This window comes from Grammomys surdaster, unplaced genomic scaffold (assembly GCF_004785775.1).
Source record: "Grammomys surdaster isolate TR1022 unplaced genomic scaffold, NIH_TR_1.0 271, whole genome shotgun sequence".
NCBI classification, from domain to species: domain Eukaryota; kingdom Metazoa; phylum Chordata; class Mammalia; order Rodentia; family Muridae; genus Grammomys; species Grammomys surdaster.
In genome coordinates this window covers 501610-521169 of record NW_021604712.1, presented here as the reverse complement: position 1 = coordinate 521169, position 19560 = coordinate 501610, and the positions used below count along the sequence as shown (strand labels likewise).

Here is a 19560-nt window from a genome sequence, read left to right as displayed (position 1 = left end):
CCAGCACCTAAGGAACAGAGACAGGCAGATCTCTCTGAGCTCAAGGTCATCCTGTTCTACAGAGTGAATCCTAGGATGGCCAGGACTACACAGAGAATCCCTATCTCAAAAACCTGAAGAAATAAGAAGAAGAGGAAAAGGAAGATGAAGAAGAAGAGGAGGAGGAGGACGAAGATGAGGAGGAGGAAGGGGAGGAGGAGGAGAAGGAAGAGGAGGAGGAGGAGATCATCATCATCTATCCTACATGACCAAGAATGAGGTGAGGCAGTAAACTCAAATAGATACCAAAGAGGTGCTCATATGTATCCCTGTGAGCTTAGATGCTGCTGGAGTTCAGGATGTTCTGAGCCCAAATATGGCACCTCAGCATTTTAAAAATCAACAGACACAAGAAAGTCTTTCTGGCCTTCCTTTTCCCTGTCTCCACCAAAGCCACTCACAAAAATAATGCTCTTGTCCTACTACAAAAGTAGGTCACAAAATCTTCATTCTACACGTGCCCACCAAATGCCCAGAGGAAATGATTGCCCTTATCTGTGAAGAGTCTAAATAAACAGGCCCTGTATTGTTTTATTACTATTGAACCCACCCCTCTCATCCTGTAGTCATACTTAGTCATCCTGCAGTCATCCTGTAGTCATACACCTCACTATAGACCTTCCTGACTCTTGTGCCATCGTTCCTGAAGGCTCCTGTATCATACAGAACTATTATTGTCTCTGTTCAATTTGTCTATTGTGGCTTGAATATGAAATATCTCTGAAATCTCCTGTATTGTGATGTTTGGTCTCCAGGGAGTACTATTTTGGGAAGCAGTGGGAGTTTCAGTATGTGGGACCTAGATAGAGGAAGTAGGTTACTCAGGGAAGATCTGTGGAAGTATATTATTCCTGGACTTAATGTGACACTTAATGTCACTTTCTGTTTTCTGGTCTACCATAATGTAGGGATTTCTCCATTTTTTTCTTCACCCTAATGGACTGAATGCTATAAGCCATTGGTTCTCAACATTCCTAATGACACATTGTGGTGACTCCCAAACATAAAATTATTTTCATTACTACTTCATAACTATAATTTTGCTACTATTATGAATCATATTGTAAATAACTGTGTTTTCTAATGATCTTTGGTGACCCCTGTGAAACAAGTCATTCAACCCCAAAAAGGGTCATGACCTACAGGTTGAGAATCACTGCTATAAACTGTGAGCCCAGATACATCCTTCTTTGCTTGAGTTGTATCTATCAGATGCTTTGAGCACAGCAATGAAAAAGCTAACACACTATCTATATAGTTACATCTGCATCCATTCATGAACCTGGTAGTAGGTGACTCCTCCACCGCCCCTACACTAGCTTGTCCTTGAATTCCATCCTTATTGAGAAGTCAACACCAATGATAAATACTTGGAGACACAGGAGATATGAGAAAGGCCACTGTATAGAGAACTGAACTGCTGTTCTAAACTTGTCTTCAAGCCACTGTGGGATCCTGGGTCAATCACCTGACTTGTGAGGCCTCTGTCTTTCATCTCTCCAGTAGGGACTGTGGTGGATGGTTTCTGTGCAGCCGTCTGCTCCAGTATCTTTTTTGTATACTTGTACAAACACAGCATGTGCCATCTTAGAAATATATAATGTAAGTTTTCTTATCCTAATATCTAGGATAGTGTCTCTTTCTAATTAAGGTGATGTTTATAGACTGACAACTTTGATAGCTTATAGTTCTTGAACACTTAAAATTGCTCTAAGAAGACCTCTGGCAGATGCATATTTCTATAATATCATATTATATGATAGTTATTAATGTTTCATTCTTTACCATGTGTTTCTCTGCTGGAAATCTATGAATGAGTCAAGGATAGGGACAGCCGTGTGTTTTACTTCATTTTTGAATCATCATTGCCAAATGCCTAGTCTTTGAGCATAGCAGGTCTATGAAAATATTTGTTCAACCAAGAAGGTTAACAGTTTACTCAGTGCCTCACTAAAAGCAAGTCAAAAAGGCCTGCTAGCCAGAGGGCCCCTCCTTGCTGTAAAGAGACCCACTGGTTTGATACTGCTTAAATGGATGCTTTCATTTTTAAAAGAAAAATGAAATGAAAAGTCTGGATCAGTGAATGCCGAGGAAGCCGCCATGTCTTTCTCACATGCTTCAAAGGCAGCATCCTAGTGGTCTAAGAGAGCTTGATTGTTACCAAGTTTCTGTACATAAAATAGGTTTTAATCATCTGTGATGTTTCTTTAAGCACACTAATGTTTCCGGCAGAGGTCACATCAACTGCAGGTTGAAAGTAGCATGACTCACTGTTCAGGCTGGGAATGCGAAATCACTCTTTGGAACTCCAACAATCACTTCCGGATTTGCCCCACTCGGGACCATGCTACACCGTTAGTGCTATAACCTTAGAGGTATGTCACCCTTCTTAGCCAAACCGCCCATCTCAGTTCCGCTGTACTAGAATAAAAAGCTGGCTTTGTGTGAGAGATAACTGGGGTTAAGCAAGACCAAACTCCCTGATAGCCCCCTGATTTATTTCCCAAGAAATTAAAACAAACCCTTTACAGTCAAGGCAGACCTAAGTTTGAAGTTGGGGAATGTCTCCTGCTTTTAAAATAGGAAAGTAGGGCAACATCTGATGAAGAATATTAATTATAGAATCATTTGTATAATAAATATTGAAGTAACTCATATGCTAAACAGAGGCCAGGCAAATAAACCTTGAAATATTTATATAGTTAAATAATATGGTAATATAAATACTATGCTTTTGAAGGAGTTTTATTTAGAAAAAGGAGAAAATGAAAAACTGTAGACGGAAAATCATGTATTTGTCTATTAGACTGATAATATCCATGGGGTTATAGACATTTACAGATACTATTTTATACAAATATCTCTGACAGAATTATCTTAATATGACATAAGCATTGACTCCTTACTCTATGAAAAGTCTGTTAGTTCCCTTTTTGCCCACATTCTAAAGTCACAACAGTGTTTTTCACTGTGTGGTCTGCCCAGTCAGGAAAGCCTCTGGGTGCTGCTCAAATGCATACTCCTGGATAAGACTGTCCTTCCGCAGAAGGAGCACTAAAATCTGCTTTGGTAGTAAGCACCCTCCTTCAGCATTAAAGGCCTGCCCCTGATGTAAGCCTTCTTACCCTAGAAGCAAATCATCATATCTTTGTGAACCAAAGCCAAAACCAAAGAGACAACCCATCTTCAAACACCTAGGTTCTTCCAGGAGCTGAACCAGACGGGAAGGAAACAGGAGTTGGTGCTCAAACGTATAGAGATGCTCAAACTTATATAGAGATGCTGAACCACTGTGATCAGACTTACAGAAGGAGGAATATGAGTTCCCCAAGAAGAGATTGTACCAACAGTAAGGTTTTGGCCCACTGTACAACCTACAAAATGATCAGGAATCCTTGAGCAGTGACCGTTGGGTCATCCAAAACAGAATTATCAGTTGTCAGCAGGCGTACTGACACAGGAGATCTGTTCATTGAGCTATCTGATAGGCTGAAGAATACAGACTAACAAAACCCAGTTATGGGCCTGTATGTAGTAGTGCACAGCTGTAACCCCAGCACTTGGACGGTGAAGGCCTGAGGACTATCATAAATCCAAGGGCTACCTGAGATACATAGCAAGATCATAAAACCCTGTCTCAAAACTAAAATCAAATTTACGGGCATCTTGCCAGTCCCCCCGTCTCTTTGATTTGACTTTATCACATTTTATTCCACAGCATTTCTTGCCTTGGAGTCGGTAGCAGAGTTTTGACATCGTATAGATGCCAGCTCTGTAAATCAGAGCATATAGTTGACCCTGGAAGCTTTGGTTTCTTCATGTGTGAAATGAGAATGTAACATCCTAGTTATTGAGTTGTTATGAAAGCAACATTTTCACAAAGCTTGGTACAGTGTCCATGACCAAGAAGAAACTCAACGGTGAAAATACCAGCCCCTGTCTCTGCGTAAATACATACACCACACAGAGAAAAGACTTGGTCTGCGTGCACCATTTATGCTTCAAAGCACAATGGAGCCAAAAGGACAATGGGGATGCTACCTTCACTCCACACAAACAAAAATCTTTAGTCTTCTCCGGGAGAGCTTTTAGATTTGGGGTACTCCCACTCTGCTGGAGCCCTGACTCCCCATGCTACTTTGGTCTAGGTTCCTGACCTTCTTCCACAACCTCTTGAATCTCCTTTATGACCTTGAATCATAGGCACATATTCATACTTTGTTCCCAAAATGAATCATTGTTAAAGTGAACATTTCAAGAGCATCAATGTTGCTCTTCGTGGTGCCCAAGATGATTTTATTCTATTAAATAACATCAAATTACACAGAGAAAACATGAGTATCTATTGGTCATTCTGTTCCTTTTGAGGTAAGGATCATCAGAGATGACATCTCAGGTTTACCAGCTCCCTGCTGGCTTTTGAACTGTCCTTTCTAATGAAATGGGACAAGCCTCAAGCTCAGAAACTTTAAAAGGAATAGTAGCAGCTTACTGAAGGCATCATGATATTGTAGTATTTTTATTTGCTTTGCTTTTATGATTTATACAATATATACAATAGTAATGTACTTTCTTTCTTAAATGAACTCATCTAACTGGTACTTTAGTGTTTGTGTGTGTATGTGTGTTTGTGTGTGTGTGTATGTGTGTATAAATCTTTATATGAGTGTTTACATGTGGTATACATCTGTGTGCTCCCTCTCTCTCTCTCTCTCTCTCTCTCTCTCTCTCTCTCTCTGTGTGTGTGTGTGTGTGTGTGTGTGTGTGTGTGTGTAAGCCAGAAGTGAACAATTGGTGTTTCCCTTTTTCATGCTTCAGCTTCTCTTTTGAGACAAACAATTTTCCTGATGTCAACTTTACCAATTGGCTAGACTGGCTGCCAGTAAGCTCTGAGGATCATCTGTCTCCACCACCACCTCACACACAAAGAGTTCTAGAGTTACAGATGCACACATCTGTGCCTGGCTTTTAACACAAGTGTTGGTGCCTGAACTCAGGTCCTCAGGTCCTCAGGTTTGCGTGGCATGCATTTTTATTGACAGAGCCATTTGTCCTGCCCATAAGATGGTATTTCCAAAGAAAATAAATGAGGAAGAATACAGAAATCGTCTTCACCAGAGATACAAATGGGTGAAAGTACAAATGAATTCTTTCTGAACTGAGTAATTTGTCCTTTTTAGTTTTGCAACATCCAGATGTATATCACTTTACTTTTCCATCCCATAGACGGCGCATCTAAAGCTCAAAGAGAGTAACTCTCCTGCCCTTAGCTAGTAAATTCAAAAGTCAACTTCAAACTCTCCTACAGCAAGCTGCCTGTCTGCCATGTTTACTGCATCTTCTGCTGCTGCATGGACAGTTCCCAGTAACCAACAATGGATCAGAAAATTAGATTATACGTGGAAGTCTATTGACTGCCACTGGGAAGGTCAGCTTGTCATACATCACCCTGTCCCTGGTCTGAAGGTGGGTTTCATCTTCATCTCTTCTCTATAAGTCTGCTTCCTGTTACAAGTTTACCCAACAGAGAATATCTACTGCACGCCACAAGTGAAGACACCTCTTTATGATTCATCACTTAGACTATCTGCACCCAAAGCCAACCCTGAGGCTGACAGTAAACTCAAGCAAGTCCAGGTGATGTCAAAGTATCAAGTGAAGGGATCCACATGGTAGGTGAGTTTGGGAAGATACATGTGAAAGAAAAGATGGAAACAGGTTGGGAAGGGTGGAGACAGGTTGGGAAGAATTTCAGTGACAACAGAAAACATCAGCTAACTGACACCTCAAAGCCTGAAAGAGGCAACCAGCACCAGTGAATTTAGGAGTCAGACAGAGAAGGAAGGGGTCATATTTGGAAGTATCAGATGCTGTTCCTGTTTCTTTTATCTGAGAGACAATTTTTCTTTAGAAAGAAAAGTAGAAGCTATTGCAGTAGAAGCCTCTGCTCCTATACAGATGCAGGTGAAGGCTCATGGGATAGAGCATGAGCTCCCCTGAGAAACCATTTATAATAGCCAGTCATATTTCCAGCAAACTTCAATATCCTGGAGAAAGGAAGAGGTATTATAACCTGCTGGGCATTTCAGACATGTGATGTTTTCTTTTTTTTCTTCCCGAAATAGAGCCGATTGAAAAACAATTCTACAGGTAGAAAGCATGCCTCAAAAATAGAGAACAAATAGCTTAAGCCACGAAGCCAATAATGAAATCATGGCTGACCTTGGAGATTGCCCTTGCTCACCACAAAATGGATCATAAAGGAGAGTTCTATGATTCCCTCCTTGAGTGGCTAGCAGATACTGCCTGGTGACTAGCTTCTACAACGGGTCACCAAGCCTAAGAAGGTCTAGCAACAAGCACACTGCACCATTCTATTGACACGTGTCTAATACGCATCTTATCCCAATCACCCCAACACCACTAGGCTCTTCTTCCTCCGAACAGCTGGAAAAATTCTCTTAGTGGCCTCCTAAGACTTTCAAAACACTTGATTTGACCTAAGTTATCCTTCACTGAACAATGCACATCCCAGCTCTCAGCTTTACTTCCCTCTTTCTGTAGCCTCTCCCTGGACAAACGCCCTTACTCCTTCCCCATTGTTGCTCTCTCCATCTATTCTCTCAAACATTGGGAATCACATGGATGTCCTGTGTCAGGTGCTGGGGACATCCAAGAGAATGTAACAGGCTCCTACTGTCCTTGCAAGACAGTAGGTATAAATTTTACTAAACACAAAATAGCATCCTGTCTGTAAGGGTAAGAACTTCTCACCACACATAACTAATCATCAACTGGGTCACTGGAGCTTTTGGAAGAATATTTGAAAATAAATAGACAGTGCTGCCAATAAGCCTAGATTACTATGCCAATATCGAGAATAGGCTGAAAACTGAGATCTCTACTTTAAAGGCTCAAGGAGAGCTGGAGATGTGGCTCAGTGGTTAAGAGGGCTAGCTGAACTCCCAGAAGACCCAGATTGGATTCTCAGCACCCACATGGAAGATTGCAATAATCGAAGGATCTAACACCCTCTTCTGGGCTCTTCAGGCACTGTAATCACACAATATACAGATATACATGTAGATAAAGTATCTATAGACATAAAATAAAGGGAAATTTTTGAAATCTTCAAGAGACTTTATGGCTATAGCTCTATGGGTTTGAGAAGAAGGAAGCCTGAGTGACTAATAAAGACATCAAGGTAGATTTTGGACCATTCTTCCACTCACATATCTCAAAGGCAAGTCTTTGAGGAGAGCTAGCAAGCCACAAGACCTACTTTACATGTGTTGACTTATCTCTGTCTTCATATACTTTTCGTTTTTGAAGGGAACATATCTTTGGCTAGAAACTATCCCTTCCATTGTCCTGTCCTAGAGATGTCCCATCTTTTAGGACTGCTTTAAGTGGGTACCTTGTACATCTCAGACCCATTAAGGCATCACTCTCTGCTTGCTAGGGTTCCCTGATCTCTATTGCCTGGCTATGGCCTTACACAGTCCACCTACAATTCCCTGGGCCTTTGAAAACCTCCTTACTTTTCTCAATGAGGAAATTATAAATAAAGGCTTCACAGATGATTCTAAAGCCCCATTTATTTCCCTGGAATGATTTTTTAAAACTCATTTCAATACATCACAATCCCTACCTCCATCTCTTAATTATCCCAAACTCACTAAGTCCTAAGTGGTACGGGTCCCATGATTCCCCTCTGCCCTGACATGCACCTTCCACTCCAGCATACTACTTCTGTATAATTAGTCTCTCTCTCTCTCTCTCTCTCTCTCTCTCTCTCTCTCTCTCTCTCTCTCTCTCAATACTCACTTTTAATTCAGCCTTGGCAATGTATAAGCTTTCTAATTAGAAAGGGCTCAAGTGTTGCCAGGAATGAAAACACTGTCAGTGCTAGAGCCTAGCATTTTGTACCATTCTGGGCTCTACTCCAAATGCTAGAAAAACAAAGAAAGGCGGCAAAGGAAGAAAGCTTTAATTAGCCTATAGTCAATGTCTGGGATATTCTAATACACAATCTCACAAAGTGCTCCTAAAGACTGGAGAGAGACCATTGGGTTTCCAAAGACCCAAAAGACATTGCTAAGGTTAGAAACCTGGAGAAAGGCAGAAGAGATTCTGTCAGCAGCCATAATGGGACAAGCTAATAACTACCAGGTGATCATCCTGAAATGGCCTGCTTTGGATTATTATATAATCTGTGACAGGTGCATCTTTATTCAGGAAGCCTGTAAGGAATTCATTTTAGGAAAGAGTTTTGCTATTAATATGTTTTCCTATTATTAAACATATATAACAATCACTAAGTAATAGCATACCCCTTTGGAGCAGATCTTTGTAGATCCACAAAGATGTACTGTCTTGTAGTGATGCTATATAGACAAATAGATGACTTCTTAAGTCTTAATGATGATCCTACAAGAAATCCTAAAATTATATCAATGACTATTAAGCTTGTTTATAGTGGGACTGCTATTAGGTCTTTTTCTAATAGTCAAAACTGTGATGAGAACTCTGCCAGACTCCCAAGTATCACCTGTTAATTGCTCTTAGATAGTAACCAGACTTTCTCCTACTCGGAGTACATTGCAAGAGGTTGTAAAACAATTAATCAAAAGTCATAAAAATGGAACTAACAATTTATTATGGGTGCTAGGACAAGAAGATAAAATATTGACTGGGATTATCTATACAAAACTTCACTATAATTTTGTTATAGTTTTAAACCTTCAATGAACCTGTGGAGCTATACAGGTGATGGATGTTTAGCCAGATAATTACTCCTAATGGGTATGCATGTAAACATTCTTTGTTGTAAACTATTTCAATTTATGACTTGATTTTTTGTGTTAACTTGTGATGAACTTTGTAACATGTGATCATGTGTTCCGAAAGATGTATAAGTACTGAAGAATGTTTTTTTTTCCTTTCCCTACTTAGTAGATAGATAGAGTAGTAGATAGAATAGAATTTTTTCCTGTTCCCCAATTAGAATAGAATTTTTTTCCTCTTCCCCATGTAGGATTTTTCCACTTTTCCCCCTTAGATAGCTTTTATTGGAAACTTTTTACAACTTAATAATAAATGCTATAACCACTTTTCTCCAAGTGTCCCTTTTTCTTCCTAAGACTTCAGACTAGCAGGGAAAAGTTAGAGCCCATCAGTTCCTGCTGAGATACAAAAAAGACCACATTGCCTAATCCTCTCCTGTTAGGCTGTTAATCACTTAAGCCAGCATTCTTTTGCCCTCAGAAGAAGATTTTTAGGACTTTTTAGAAGGTATCATCAGCATTCCAGTACAATTAGAGAGCTAGAAAGCTCTGAGACCCTCAGACTTTAAAGTCATCACCAGAGTCCTACTTTGTGCCCCTGCCACTACCTTTTCCAGGCCAGGAGGCTTCCAGCAAGATTCCATCCCAGGTCTGTATCTTTTATCAATTGCATCTGAACCATTGGTCTCCAGCTAGTGGCACTGTTTTTGGAGGAGCAGGATACAGATGGCAGAAGTAGGCTACTAGGAATGGATCTTTGAAAACATACCAGCTTCTGGTTGTTCTTGCTCTCACTCTCCTTCCTGGTTAACCATTATATGAGCAGCTCTGCCACACCCTCCAGACACACTGATTTGAGCCTCTCTACTATTCCTTCCCCCATCCTGATGGACAGAATCCTCTGAAACCATGAACTAAAGTAAATCCATTCCTCTCTTAAGCTGTGTCTACCATGCACTGTGGGAACAGTGGTGCAGAGACAGCCAGTAAAATACCTTGTCTCTGTTGTGACCTTAGGTCTTCACAAGATATCACACATGACCTCCATCTGACATGCCTGACTGGCTCACCTAACTGATAGAACAACATCCTCCACATACCTCTTTTCCTGTTTTAATGATGCTACAAACTTGGCAAGGAAAGATGCCAATGGTACCATCATCTTTCAAGAACCTGCAAGATATAGAGTGTGGTACCATCATCTTTCAAGAACCTGCAAGATATAGAGTGCAGTCTCCATCCTTGCAGTGACTGCTAGGTTGTGAGGGCCTGGAGGGTAGGGTCCAACCACACCTCCCATTTAACATGTATCAGGACTCCTGACCAAGTCAAGCTTAGCATGATGGAAACTCAAACAGCCATTATGGCATCCTTTATTAAACCATCCCTGTCGTGTCAGAGGATCCTGATGGGGAACAGGAGAGGGACGAAATAAAGAGCCACCAAGCTGAAAGCAATAGTCAGATCAGCTTCAAAACTGTGTCATCATTATTTCATCCTTTCCTCTCTCACTCTCTCTCTCTCTCTCCCTCTCCCTCTCCCTCTCCCTCTCCCTCTGTCTCTCTGTCTCTCTCTCTGTCTCTCTCTCTCTCTCTGTCTCTCTCTCTCTGTCTCTCTCTCTCTGTCACACACACACACACACAGAATCTCACTAAAAGAGGTTTTTTTTTTTTTTGAGGAGCTCCAGCAGGAATGCCTTCATAGGCTTCTCAAAGTCCCTCCCCCAGCTACTAGGAACAGATGGCACATAGCTGCTGGAAGGACATTCCTACATCAAACAGCCACAGGATCCACCCCCAGTGCTGCTGGCTGCTTGTCATCAGGAGCCCTGAAACCAAACACAAGATGTCTTTCCACAACACAGGACTAAACACTATCATCAAGAAAGTGATTTGTTACCACTTTCTCCTCGAATTGAAACCAGCTAACACCCTATTGTTGTCTTTCCAACGATGGTAAACAAACAAACAAAAGCACATCTTTACCATAAGCCACACAGATTTTCTCTCTAGAAATCCAAGGAAGCAAGAGGTCACTTACAGGATGTTGTGCATCTAAATTGAAGTGCAGATACACTGGCTTGTGCATGGGGAAGGCTTTGTGATATCTGCTGGGGAGTTGGAAACAAGCTGTACAGACTTAAGCAAGTTTCTAGAACATGGAGAAAGTTCCAGGGGCTTGGAGTGGAACAGAGCCCTGGATTAAACTGTGGATACAGGGTATAGTTGGGAAACTCTGCTCTACAAGGTGGCACCCTGGTCAGTGAGGAAGCAGCAGAGGCTATAGTGTGTGACTTCCCTCCCATCACATCTGGAGTTGGAAGAAATGAAGGCAGGATTGCCAAGAAGAAACAGAAAAATAAAAACCTCCTCTTGCACAATTCTTATCCCCCCCCATTAGATCATATCACACGTTTGCATAACTGTCCACAAAAATATACAGATCTTCCCACGGCTTTGAAGTTGTGTTGCCAAAGCCTACTGAGCTGCACAAAACTTATATTAAATAAATGTGCATCTTCTTCTCTTCTTAATCTGTTTCTTGTTATGGAGTCTCAGCCATGAACTTTGCGGCAAGTGAGGAAATTATTTTTCTGTCATTGGGATGATTAAACAGACTAGACAGCTGTGCCCTCTGCTTTAACAAATTGGACAAATCATTTCCTGGTGGGCACCCTGCCCATCGTACAGACAGTTTTCAGGCACAGTGACTTAGGAGATTCCTTCCTGAGCCAGGGATTTGCCCTTGATGTAGTCTGTCTTCTACAAAACTATAGTCTCACTTTAAAAAAATATCTGACATAAGAGTGTTTTAGATCCCTCCATGTGTATTCTTTGGTTGGTAGTTTAGTCCCTGGAAATCTAGGAGGTCTGGCTGGTTGATATTGTTCTTCTTCCTATGGGGTTGCAGACCCCTTTAGCTCCTCAGTCCTTCCCATAACTCCCCCACTGAGGTCACCCTACTCAGTTCAATGGTTGGCTGCAAGCATCTGCACCTGTATTGGTGAGGATCTGGCAGAGCCTCTCAGGAGACATCCATATCAGGCTCCTGTTAGCAAGCACATCAGCAGTAGTGCCTGAGTTTGGTGGCTGCATATAGGATGTTGGGACAGTCTCTGGGTGACTTTTCCTTCAGTCTCTGCTCCACTCTTTGTCCTCATAGTTCCCTTAGAGAGGAGCAATTCTGGATTAAAATTTTGAGAAGGGTGAGTTGCCCCATCCTGGGGGCCATGCCTAACCTCTGGATATGATCTCTACATATTCTCTCTCCCCTTTGTTGGGTACTTCAGCTAATGTCATCCCTGTTGGATCTGGGAGCCTCTTGCTTTCCTGGCATCTGGGACTTTCTGTTGGCTACCTACAGTTCCCTAACCCACATTGCTACACACCTCCGTTCAATTTTCTGACCCTCTGTACATCTCCCCTGTCTCCTCCCACACCTGATCCTGCTCACCTTTTTTCCTCTCCCCTTCTCTCTTCCTCCCAAGTCCTGCCCACCCTTTACCTCTCTTGATTATGTTATCCCCCCTAAGTAAGACTGAGACAACTACACTTTGGTCTTCTTTCTTCTTGACCTTCGTATGGTCTGTAAATTGTATCATGGGTATTTTGAGATTTTTTCCTAATATCCACTTATCAGTGAGTACATACCATATTTTTTCTTTTGTGACTGTGTTACCTCACTCAGGATATTTACTAGTTCTATCTATTTGCCTGCGAATTTCATGAAGTCATTATTTTTAATGGCTGAGTAGTACTCTGTTGTGTAAATGTTCCACATTTTCTGTATCCACTCCTCTGTTGAAGGACATCTGGGATCTTTCCAGCTTCCAGGTATTATAAATAAGGCTACTATGAACATAGTGGAGCATGTGTCCTTGTTATATGTTGGAGCATCTTTTGGGAAGTATCCATGGTTCCAGCTGCATATGTAGCAGAGGATGGTCTTATCTGGTATCAAAAGGAGGGGAGGCCCTTGGTCCTGTGAAGTCTGATGACCCAGCATAGGGGAATGCTAGGGCAGTGGGGTGGGAGTGGGTGTGTGGGTGGGGGAGCAACCTCGTGGAGGCAGGAGGAGAGGGAGTAGGATGGGGTTTCTCAGAGAGGAAACCAGGAAGAGGGATAATATTTGAAATGTAAATCAACAAAATAATCAATACAATTTTTTTAAAGTGTGTTTTAGAGAAAACTTCTCACCATTCAATTTTAAATTCCACCATCTTATGAGGGTGGGAATTTAACTAAGGACCTCTTACACACTAGGCAAGAACTCACTCACTGAGCTACATTCCCAGCCTTTGATTACATTTGTCTATTATAAAATTATCAATTTTCTATCACTCTCAACCTAACCATTTCCTCATACCCTCTCCAGCCTCTCTGGGAGACATATCCCAAGCACTGAGCAACACTTCACTTTTCTACTAGTGATTATGCACACCAATAAAAAAATCCTAACATTAGAGCACCAATCTGTCAAGCTTCAAGATCAGAGGACCCCATCCCAACCCCACCAACCCATCTCAGGTCTGCTTACTGCTCAATGTTCTTTTTCTATTGCAGAATATATTCAAGGGGAAATACATCAAACTGGGTCAAATATTTGTAACATTGACAACATGTCACAAAACAGAAGAAAATTCATTTTCTCTTTGGTAAACATGTACCTACAACTCCATTCACATTTTCTCAAAAGGGATTTCTAATCATTCGCTTTGTAGTGGGCATTGCCCACTGTATGCCCAGATGGACAGCCTTTCTCAAATGACAAGAACGCTTCGAAGCTTTAAATCTTTAGTCTAATAAAGAACAGCAATTCCTGACACTATTAGTGATGCAATGTTGTGCTTTCAGACAGGAGCCTAGCATGGCTGCCCAAGAGCCAGAAAGACATGTATGGTATGTACTCACTTATAAGGGAACATCAGCCAGAAAGTACATGATAACCATTCTACAATCTACACACCCAAAGAAACCAAGTAATAAGGAGGGCCCAAGGGAGGATATGCGAATCCCACTCACAAGGCAAAACCAAATAGTTTTCAAATGTGGATAGAGAGAGGGAACTGTGTGGGAGATGGGGTGAGGAGAGGAAAAGGGATGGGGATCAGGTGTGGGGAGAGTAGTGCTGAAGAGGCTGGAAGTAAGAATGGAACAGCAGGAGGCATCTCTGAGAATAGATGGAAACCTGGGATGGGGGAGGCTCCAGGGAATCTATGGGAGTAGCCCTAGCTAAGATTGCAACCAGCGGGAGATATAGAGACTGAAGCGGCCACTTCCTGTAGTTGGGTGGGACGTCCAGTGAAAGGAGGGGACATCAACCTACCCACAAAATCTTCAACCCCAAATCTGTCCTGCCTACAAGATGGAGCAGAAACTGAGGGAATTGCCAACCAATGACTGCCTTAACTTGAGACCAATCACCTGGGAGAGAGCCAACCCCAGACACTATTAATGATAGTCTACTATGGTGCAGACAAGAACCTAACATAACTTTCTCCTGAGAGGCTTCCTCCAGCAGTGGATGAAAACAGGAGGTGACCCACAGCCAAACATCAAGCGGAGTGTTGTGGAAGAGTCAGGATAGAAATGAGTGAGCCAAAAGAATGAAGGGCACCATAAGACAACCTACAGAGTCAACTAACCTGGGCCCATGGGAGCTCACAGAGATGGAACCACCAACCAAAGAGCTCGCATGGTCTGGATCTAGGCTCCCTACATATTTGTAGCAGATGAGCAGCTTGGTTTTCATGTGGGTCCCTTAACAATTGGAGGAGAGGCTGTTTTAGACTCTGCCATTGCCTGCCATTAGACTCCCTTACCCTAATTGAACTCCCTAGTTGGGCCTGAGTTGAAGAAGATGTGCTTAGTTCTGCTGGGACTAAATGTCTCAGAGTTTGGTGGTACCCAAGTGAGGCTTCCCTTTCTCTGGGGAGAGAAGAGGGGTTAATCAGGGGAGGGATTTATAAGGGTAGGACTGGGAGGACAGGAGAGAGGTGAGGCTGTGATCAGGATGCAAAGTGGATTAATTAATTAATTAATTAATTAATGAAATAAGTTTAGCCTTAACTTTCAGACTTTCATTTATTTGGATGCAAGTAGAACACACACACACACACACACATTCACACACATACATCAAGATATTTCAAAACACAATGGCATTCCAGGTGGTAGGAAAGATCAGACTAAGGCCTGCTGACTTAGAATACTACAAAGACTTGACCTATTTTGCTAAAACAAGTACAAAACCAAAAACCAGCTACCTTCTCACCTTCACCACATACCACATAGGATAACAGTGATCAAACCTATCGAATTGGGAATCGTGGCAATTAGACAGCACAAGAATGTCATTCATTGGTGGTAAAGCCACAAGGAGAAAGACGTGTAGATTAAGTCCAACATGGAGTCTTTATGGAGAAAGCTAAGACTCCCAAGAGATGAATTTGCTCTGTGCTAAATGGCTCCTCAACTTGCTAAGGATTCTTTGGCGAGAAATTAACAAACAGTTAATAAGAAATACAACTGTTAATAAGATACAAACAGTATAATAAGAAATCATTATTAACTATGTACTGTAGCAGTTTTACTCTGGTGAATAATTGAGACATTTGGGGTGATCTGTCAGTGTATGTATGGGGAGGAAGAGGGAGGGAGGGAGGGCAAAGAAGGAGAGAGAGAGGGGGAGAACTTCTGGGAGAAGAATAAAAACAATGCATGAATACATAAGAAATTGCCTGTGTTAAATGACGACTATGTAGGAGCATGAGGTTAATACAGAACAAGAGAGATTGGGGCTATGTTGTGTAGACAATTGAGGGAGGACCCCCAGGAACACAGAAACATTTGAGCAAACAAGAACAGCTGAGTCATGTAGACAGTCAAAGGCATACGGTGTCCTATAAAAGAGGCAAGGGAGAAGTTGGAAAACATGAAAGATATTGACCAAAATGAACAAGATTTGGCAAATTCTAAAAGGATTTCTCTGGTTGCTTTGTTGGAAACAGACTCTGGAAGGGCATCTTGAGATAAGAAAGGAAGCAGAGAGGCCAGATAGGAGACTCTGGACATAATCTGACCCAGCAATGGCAGTAATTTGGATCAAGACCTTATCAAGGACATGTTAGGAATAGAAAGATCCACACAAGAGATGGAGCCATTTAGATGGGCAGATGGATCAAATGTGTGACAGGAAAAAAAATGAAAGCCAAAGGTGAATCCACAATATGGACCTCAGCAGTTGGAAAGTGCTGTGAACTGAGTTACAAAGGTCTATGGGAGGAACAAGAAGTTGGTGCAAGGCCAGGTGGTGTGTAGTAATGCAGTTTAGCTCAATAACCATATACTTCAGCAAGCAATGGGACACAGACCCCACAGCCAGACAACTAAAGTTGAGTCTCAGTTCTTCTACTTCTGCCTGATGGGCCTTGTGTAGGGTGCTATGCCTTCCTTTTTGAATTTTTTAATTTTCATCTGTAAAATAGAAAAAAAAAACCTTTGTACTAACCTCATAGGGTTATGACGCCAACAGGAGAAATATGAACACACACACACACACACACACACACACACACACTATCCTTCACTCAAGAACCACAATGTCCTTAAAAAAATAAAACAAGGCTCTCAATCTAAAACTTCAAAGTTTATTAGTAGGAGGAACCAGGGAAAGGTGATTCGGCGGTTCTGTATTCTAGCTTCTCAGATCTGAAGGAACCTGGGCTTAGCTTTTAAGGGTGACTAGAAGGTTGTCAAATGGATGAAGAAAAAGAGTGGGAACATCCAGGACAGGCAACAGTCTGTCTTTTTCTTTTCTGATAGCACATCCAGCATGCAACCAAAGCCAAGCATGAGATGGTTGACTTAGGGTTCTTATCTTACATATTTTTTTCTTGATGCCATGGGATCTAGCTCATGCCCAAAGAGAATGGAAATGGTTTCTAGTTGACGCATTCAAAATGAGCCAACCTAGTACAACCCACCTTATCGTCATGGGTTAGACCAGGACTGCAATATTAACCATGATCATGTCAAAACTCATATAGAAGCTGAGAGCAGTCTCAGCTTTTAAGGAGGTTGAAGTAGGAAACTGTGCCACTTTGAGGCCAGTCTGAGCTACATAGTGAGTTTCAGGTTAGCCAGGGCTATATAACAATACCTTGTCTTTATATAGCAAGACCTTGTCTCAATACATACATTGATATTATATACACACAAACACATATATAAATATGTATTATATATAAATACATATTATATATAATATATTATATATAAATAAAATATATCATACAATATATTATATAATACATAATATGTAATACAGTATGTAATACATATTACATACATACATACATACACACACACACACACACACACACACACATGGGCTTCTAACAGTCACTATTTCTGAATCCTATATTTTCCTTTCTGATATTCCAGAAAAAATGTGTTCAAAAGTCATCAACAGATCAGTGGCATTTACATTTGTTTTAATTATCTCTGAACATTTCAAGGCTATATGTTCCAAACATAAACATAACTATTTCTAAACTCTCACTGCATCTTAGTTCCTAATATTTCTAGAGGAGAAATAAATTCCAAAAGTCAAACTCCTGACTCGAGCAGAGCAATGCTGCCTGTAATCTACAGAAGCAATATCTGCAAAGACTAGAGTCAAAAGTAAGCATCAGGTACCCTCCACAGAAGCATAATTTCTTGATGAATTATCAAGTATTAGAACATAAACAATAAGGGAAACTTGAACTTGTATTGGATCAAGGTTTTTTCTGTGCTTTCTAATGAACCTTGTATATACAAATGTAGACAGTACGAGTCAACAGTAGCAGATGTTAAGAAAAAAGCAGACTCCTGAACTATGAGAGAATGCCTGTCAAGCCAGGCCATCCATTAGAAGACTAGCAGTCTTCAAGTCTATCCATATATTGGGTCCCTCAGTGAGAATACATATATCTACCCAAGATGCCACAGTGCCCAGATGATGAGATGCTCAAAGCTGCTTTATCTTTGTCAGACAGACTTGAAATAACCTTCAGTCTGGAATAAGCTGTCAAAGTCTCACCCACATTGCACATGTCCATAAACTTCACTGGGCTACCATCTCATTACATGGCTGACCCACTGACCTACATGGATTCTGAAACCCAAGTCCCATGATGCTTCCTTGGAGCTCTTACTTTGTTGTCCTATTACAGTAGTGACTTAGAAACAAATCCCAAGAAACATACAGCTTTCTACTGGGATCCTCAAAATATTTGCTTTGTTCAAAGATGCTTAAGGCCTTAACATACCCTGGGGCACAGTGGTTAACACAAAAATATTTAATAAAGAGCAATACCCCAGAAAAGAGCAACAATGAAGAAAAACCCATGTTGTTTGTCAAACACATGCTCACAAGCAGGCACACATACACACACACACACAATACACACACCACCACCAACAAAAACATCAACAACAATGATCAAGGAGCACAGTAGCATATGGCAGCATTACTCTGTCATTTACACTAGGTATATTCCTTTCAGCAAATCTTACAGCCATTTATTCTCATTCTGTCCCTGGAGAGTCTTGGGTGTAGATAAGAATCAAATTATTTTCTGAAAATTCTTCCCTTAAGACTCACTAAGATTACCTCTAGATAGTTTAGATGGTATAAAACAGGTTTTATTCTGAAAATGGAAACTGCATTTTATGATAATGACTACGCTGCCACAAACCTTAAATGTGTATTTGAAAGCCAAAGGAAATTCGACAGGTCCTACCTAGAGAGCTATCTCCATGTAGCTCAGAGTCTCAAATTTGCAGATACCAGGTCCTACCATGTGCCTTAAGCTACAATACTCTGGGACAGGGCCCACTATCCACATAGACCCAAATGTTGTCATAAATTGCCCTTGTCACTTTTCCTTGGACATAATGCCATTCCATTTGAATATCTTGTCTTCTTCCCTATCCATACCTTTCATCTTTGCAGCCCAGGCTCTAGTTATCCATAGAAGAAGCCCTTCTACACAAAAAAGGGACTATATTTTGCATCTAATCTAAAGACAATATGCTTTTAGATTTGGGTATCAGCATAACACTCCAATATGCTCCCTCCCATCCAGCAGACATCCAAACACACTCCTACACACATGCATCATGGATGCAAAACCAAGTGCTGTCACAAAGAAGTAATCAAAACCCACTCAATGCTACAGAGAATGATTTTGATAAAAACCCTCAGTGCCTTGGTGAAATCATTTTCATTAGTATTCTTAGGATAGCCTGAAGTGTTTCAAATATAAAAATATGAAGAAAGAATAACCCAATTAGCCACCATGAATCCATTGCTCCTCTTCATGTAATCTTAACATTTGTTTTTCTCATCTTTTTTTCTCTTAAAATAAAGGAGCTGGGAATATGTCTTTAATCTCAATACTCCTTGGGAGACAGAGTCAGAGGATCTCCATTAGTTCAAGGACATCCTGGACTTTGGGGCTACACAGGGAAACCCTGACTCAAAACAACAACAACAAAACCTGTAGCTTTTGTTTTCCTTGAATAGTAGGACATAGTGGCATATGACTATAATCCCAGCCCTAGGGAGATGCAAGCAGAAAGATCAGGAGCAAGACTGAGATGCTTAGTAAGTTGAAACTACTTCAAGATTCATAAGACTATAGATAGATAGATAGATAGATAGATAGATAGATAGATAGATAGATAGA

The 19560-nt window shown here is 41.1% G+C and overlaps 1 protein-coding gene across 6 annotated transcripts in view; it reads right to left on the bottom strand.

Moving 5' to 3' along the window:
* Nucleotides 1-19560, bottom strand: part of Sv2b (synaptic vesicle glycoprotein 2B) — a 172393-nt gene that overhangs the window by 78804 nt on the left and 74029 nt on the right. Inside the window, exon 1 of one of the 6 annotated variants that reach the window (XM_028776677.1) lies at nucleotides 6814-7028. The exons of the other annotated variants lie outside the window; for them this stretch is intronic. The gene's annotated coding sequence lies outside the window, so the exon portion shown is untranslated. Of the gene's footprint in view, nucleotides 1-6813; nucleotides 7029-19560 lie in introns of those variants that run through there. 6 annotated transcript variants of the gene reach the window in all.